Below are 6,173 nucleotides of genomic sequence, written 5' to 3'. Positions count from 1 at the left end.
GCATCAGACATTGCTATTGGAGCTGTCCTTCTGACGGATAGAGAAAACGTTCAAACACCGATCTATTACGTCAGTAGAACACTGTCAGACCCGGAGACGAGATATATCATGCTAGATAAACTAGTCTTGGAATTGGTCTATGTAGCACGACGCCTCCGCAGATACTTTCAGGGGCATCCCATCAACGTTTTAACCGGATACAAGCTTAAAAACGTCCTAAGCAAGCCGGAATTGTCTGGGTGATTGGCCAAGTGGGCCATCGAACTAGGTGAACACGCGATAGAATATAAACCTAGACCGGCAATTAAAGTGTAGGTGTTGGCGGACTTCGTCACTTAAGTCCCGCAACACAAGGAGAAAGAATGTTGGATCGAGCAACAACCTCAAGCACCTCCCGACCTAGGACAAATTTGGTCTCTGTTCATGGATGGAGCTTCAAGCAGTGAGGGATGAAGCTAAACCGGTTTCTTCCATAACAGCAGAAAGTGTTAAGAAATTCCTGTGGGAATTCATAATATGTCGGTTTGGTCTTCCTCTGGAACTCGTTAGTGATAACGGAACTCAGTTCGCGGACAGTGGGCTACAAGAATGGTTAAAAGAGTTACACATTTCTCAAATTTTCACCTCTGTAGCTCACCCGCAAGCAAATGGTCAGGTCGAGAAAACCAACCGGACAATCAAGGATGGAATCAAAGCAAGACTAGGGACTAAACGGATGGGTTGGGTCGACGAATTGCCCCACGTACTGTGGGCCTTCCACACCCAAAAGAATTCCAGCAATTCTGAAACCCCCTTTAGTCTAACTTATGGCACAGAGGCCATGATTCCAGCCGAGATTGGAATCCCATACGCCCGAGTTTTACTGACTGAGGACAATGATCATGAACTCCGAATGAACCTTGATCTCCTTGAAGAGAGGAGAGAACTAGCATTGATCCGCGAGCATAATTACAAACGACAGTTGCAAAAGTATTATAACTCGCCGGTCCACAGATGTGAGTTTGATGCGGGAGACTATGTCTCCCGCAATAATGAAGCCTCCGGGCAAGTTGGCCCCAACTTGGGAAGGACCCTATAAAATTCAGAAAGTTTTATCTAAAGGAGCCTACAAGTTAGAAAAGTTGGATGGGATTGAGATCCCTAGAACTTGGAATGGGCCCAACTAAAGAAATGCTACATATAGTTTGTTTTTCTTTTGGCATGCGTGCCTAATTAGATATTCACAATCTATGTAATTTCACTTCTTGTAATTCGGCTTATGCCTCATTTATAGAAGTTTTCATTTTAGTCGTTTAAAACTTGTATTGTTATGTAATCCTTTATTGGCCTACAAAGAAGATCCTCCAAATACTTATATTATGAAAAATAAACAAAGTGTACCGGATATAAAAATACGCCTTCTTTATTCATACAAAAGGGATTACAGAGATATGGAAAAGATAATTACAAAGAAAAAGAAAAATCTGTCTATGGCATGACATCATTGTGTCCCGCACTTTCGCCTTCCGCATCCTCAGCATCTTCTACATCTTCTTCATCAAGCTCAAGAAGAGATTTTAGCTACTTGATGCTATTCTCCTTATCCGCAAGCTCGGATATCTGTTCCGTCAAAGAAATTTCAAAGAATCAAAATCCTTTGATTTCTGTTTAAGGACGGCAGTAGTATCCTGGCCAGCCAAAATATACTTCTCAGGAATCCTGGAAGTTGAACCAAACTGGTAACCCTCCTCGAAACCCAGTTTGCTGCCAGCTTGCTTGGATGCCTTCAGGAGAACAGCAACACAGTTCCCAAGCTCATTACTTGCCCGAACATCGGCGATGACCTGTTGGAACAATCATGTATATATAACTCTAATTACTTAGATTATTTATAATAAAAACAAGGTACATACCTTGGGGATAGCTTCCGCCAATAGCCATTTTTGGTCCGCCTTGGCCTGTACAAGCTCCATCTTATGACCGGCGCACTCCAAAGCTTGATCTTGGATCTTGGCGTTAAGATCAGACAAACGCTTGTCCTTGGCTGCCGATTCAGCTCGAAGAGCCTCCACTAATTTGGCTTGCTCATCCATTAATTTGGCTTGATCATCTAATTGTTTCTAGAGAGCAATCCTGGCATCCTCGGCAGCGGACCGAGCAACCTTCTCCTCCTCCAGAGCCTGGCAGGCCTCTCGGGCCTCGTTTATAGCTTTCGGACCTTCCTCCTTGGCCTCAGTTGCAGAGGCCGCCAACTCATCCCATTGCTCATTCATCGCCAACCAGTCCCTAGTTATTTCCTGGTTAGTGGAAATAGTATTCGCCAGATAATAAGAATTGGAGTTCAATAATTCTTGGTGAATACTACGGCGATGTCGCTCCCTTTCACCAGGAGGAAGACTAACCTGCAAGTATTCAACGCATAAGTCCACATCACGGAATGTTGAATCCCGACGTAAGGAGCAGCGCGGTTGGTGTGGGGTAGACCAGTACGTCAACAATCATAAAAAAAACCTCCATATAGCACATTTCCCAAAAGAAGGATTCTTTGTCAGGTCTTTCCAATGCCGGGGACAGCAGCAAACCACCTTTTTGATTCACAAATTATTGTAATTGTGGAGTTGAGGGTTGGAGAAGTCTGAGGAGCATGAGGAAACATGATCACGCCTCCTTGGTCCCTGAAGTGATGAACATTATAAAAAGGCGACATACTGACATGTTCAGTATTGCCGACCTCCTTACTCTTCAGAGGAGAGTCATCCGCCATCTTGAACCGCTGTTTGGCTAGTAGTGGCTCTTTGGCGGGTGAGCCCTGCAGTTGAGTCCACAACTTTGTTAGCATCAGCCGGAAAACTTCCTTCACAAAGTGACGACTCTTCGCTAGAGGAAAAGAGTACAACCACTCCGCTAGAAGTAATAGCAGTCACAGGTTGGGGTTTTAGAATGCCCTAACCTTTCTGGATGCAATCCTTAACGTATGCCTCACCTTTGGCATACATCGCCTCGGAAACTGTGGGTTCCGAGTGACACGCGGTGGGAAACACAAAATAGGAATAGGTGCGCTCAAGAAAAGGCACATCCCTTTCATGAATTGGGTGGTGCACCATCATTCCTCCCTCATGATCTAACAAGGTGCTAAAGGCAGAACCCTCACCTTCACAAATAATGATTACAGTCAGAAATCTGAGAAGTATTAAAACAAGAGAAGGAATACTCCCAAAACTTACTATTGTCAGTCTGTTCGTAGTACGGTTCCAACGAGGGAAAAGGCCATAGACGGCTCATCTTCACACTCACCATTACCCCTTCGTGGATTGGGCACATGGGAGTTGGAGTAACAGTTAAGGCTTTAAACCAGGAAAGCCCCTCGTGGGCGGAAGCTGGAACCACCGGCATGGTCTCCTCCTCCTTACGACAAGTCATCGGGAATGGGATAACCTCCTCCCGGATCTAGAAAAATTTAGGCTTCCAGCCATGAGGGTTGCAGATCCATTCCGTGCCTATAACGTTCTTCCCGGTGGAAGCAAAGTTGTACCATCTGTCGCGGAAGGTCATTTTGTAGAATACGGCAAACTTGTCGACAAACGGTTCGAAATTTCGAACTTGGCAACAGAATTCGAAGTGCCGAATTCGTAACATCCCGAAAGGATGGACCTGGGAGATATGAATCCCATAGGTCGTCAAAACCGACTGGACAAACTTCGTCACTTAAAAAAGAAAGAGCTGTCAGGATAAAAATACAAAGTTTTCAGTATAAGAAATAAGAAGTAAGCAATGAACACTTAAAGAGAAAGAGCTTACAGCATCAACCCCTCGGGTGAGGAACCACTGACGGTCCTGTTCCGCGCGTTCGGCTCGCATTTGAAGCGCCTGAGATTCTACAGCCATTTTCTCATGAGCTAGCAGGAAGGAGTCATAAGAAGCTTGAACCTCAATGGCACTTTTGTCTTTAAGATCATTTTTCTCTCTCTACAACTTCAACTCTACCTCAAGCTCCTGAATTCGAATGCCTTGGAGAGACACTTGATTTTCCATGGCCGAGTTTGCTCCTTACGCCCGGACCAAATCATCTCTTTCCTATTGAGCCTTGGCCCGAGCAGCCTCAAGAAGAGAATTCTGTTTTTCACAAGCTTCCTTCCATCGGCGAGTAGCTGTAGCATTGCGATCCTGCTCATTTTTGAGGGCGTTTTCCGCGTCGGCCTGCTTCCATTTAGCAGTATGGGCCGCAACACGGTGCTCCTCAACCTCCTTCTTTGCAGCCTCAGTGGCTCGACGAGCTTCTCCCACCTTCCTGCCTAGAGTACGCCACTCACATAAAACCTCCTGGATACCAGCTAAGGCATTAGCTAGATGATAACCTACATTCGTATGAAGGTCGTGGTGAGAGAGATCACGTTATATGCCATCTCAGCAGGTGGCGCACAATGCTTCATAAAACTCATACAGACCCCGGGGTCAGTGAACCGGGATCCGTTAGTAATATCCCATGGAGGGACAAACAGATCATGTCTATCACCTAAGTTCGCGTCCCATAATAACGGGAACCTGAAGGTTCTAGGTGAACTGGGAAGGACTATGATTGTTGTGGAGGAGGACGAGGGGGAGACTCGTTAATTCCATGACCTTCCACATCCGCAGCAGGGTTGTCTTCATGAAAACCGGTACCACCTCCATCCTGGAACACATAGTCGAAATGACTATCAGTCCCAGACTGGTTGTTCGGTTCCTCTGCAGAAGTATCAATCGGAGGAGTTGACGCCCTCTCGCCTATAATAGTTTCAGTTGGAGGAGAGGTCGGTTGATCTTCCACGTTAATATTATTTGGAGAAGTAGCTAGAAGGCTGGTCCTCCACTTCCCTTTCTGGAAGAGGAGATGTTTGCTTCTCCACTTGAGGAGTTGGAGTAGGCAACTTCTCAAATACGTTTTCTGGTAAGATCAGTGAATCTGCACAAAAGTTACGCTTAGTTAAACAGTCCAAAATAATAAAGTATTTCAAAAGTAGTATATACCTTCTACCGTATCAATACGATCAGCAAGATTGAACTGTGGCTTCTTGGGACGTCGAGTTTTTCGTTTTTTCTTTAAAGGTCCCGCCTTAGTGTCCGCAGCTCGTGCATCTGCGTGACTCTCCTGAAAAGCTGATAAGGCTCTTTTCATCTCCAACTCTGCCAGTAAATGGGAGATAGAAGAAGATTCAGGGACATTGTCACTAGACTCCCTCTCTTCTTGAGAGGAAGAAAAACCAAAGGCATCGCCATCATCATCACTTAATAATAAAATGGCGATTGTCCCTTCAGAAGTAACAACATTTAGCGGATGACGGTTTAAAACATACGCACATGTTTCAAAGGTTGCGTATGAAACAATAGGCTCAGCCCACACCTTCTTTGGGAAAAGGAATCGGGACTTGGTTTTCTCAAGAATAGGTAGATCGCCCGCATCTCGGATGCTATGTCGGACGCAACCCATGTCCTCAAAAAGGGCATTAAACATAGAACATTGACCTAAAAAAGAAAAAGATAAATACTTAATCATAAAAACTTCAGGAAAGAAGGAAAAACATTGAGGGTAACTTACGTTCATGTAGGTCAACAAAGATGGGCTCCATAAACTCCGATGCCCACAAACGGCTCATTCATACGGCTTCCTCAGGTAGTGCCCGCATCGGTGTTGATTCCGCCATAAGAGTGCGGAACCAATCACGCCCCTCATGGGCAGCCGTAACAACGTCCGGAAGACGAGAATTAACCGGACGGCGGACCATGGCAACAGGTACCTCGTCCTCAGAAATCTAAAAAAAATTACTGCGCCAATCGGATGACACCTTCTCAACCTCGTATCCAATACTTCGGTCAGGAAATCCTTGACAAGTATACCAACCATCACGGATGGCAAGACGGTAGAAAACCGAAAAACGATCAACATGCGATACCAGGTCACATGCTATACATACAAATTCGTAATGGCGAATTCGCATTACAGTACGTGGGTGTAACTAAGATAAATGAATCCCGTAGGCAGTTAATACCTTCACAAAGAATTTCATCAAAGGAAGACGAAAATTTCCACATGTGAAATAATCGGCATAAACAGCCATTTTACCAGGGGGAGACAAACTGGCTATAGAACCCGGAGAAGGAAACTCCGCCTCCCACTCAGGAGGAATGCCGTAAGTCTCTAACAATCTCTCATATTC

The sequence above is a fragment of the Bidens hawaiensis genome, unplaced genomic scaffold (genome assembly GCF_021521415.1).
Source record: "Bidens hawaiensis isolate Kalapana, Puna unplaced genomic scaffold, B.hawaiensis_p1.1 tig00000097_1, whole genome shotgun sequence".
In the NCBI taxonomy this organism is placed as follows: Eukaryota; Viridiplantae; Streptophyta; class Magnoliopsida; order Asterales; family Asteraceae; genus Bidens; species Bidens hawaiensis.
Note: the sequence above shows the minus strand (reverse complement) of the source record.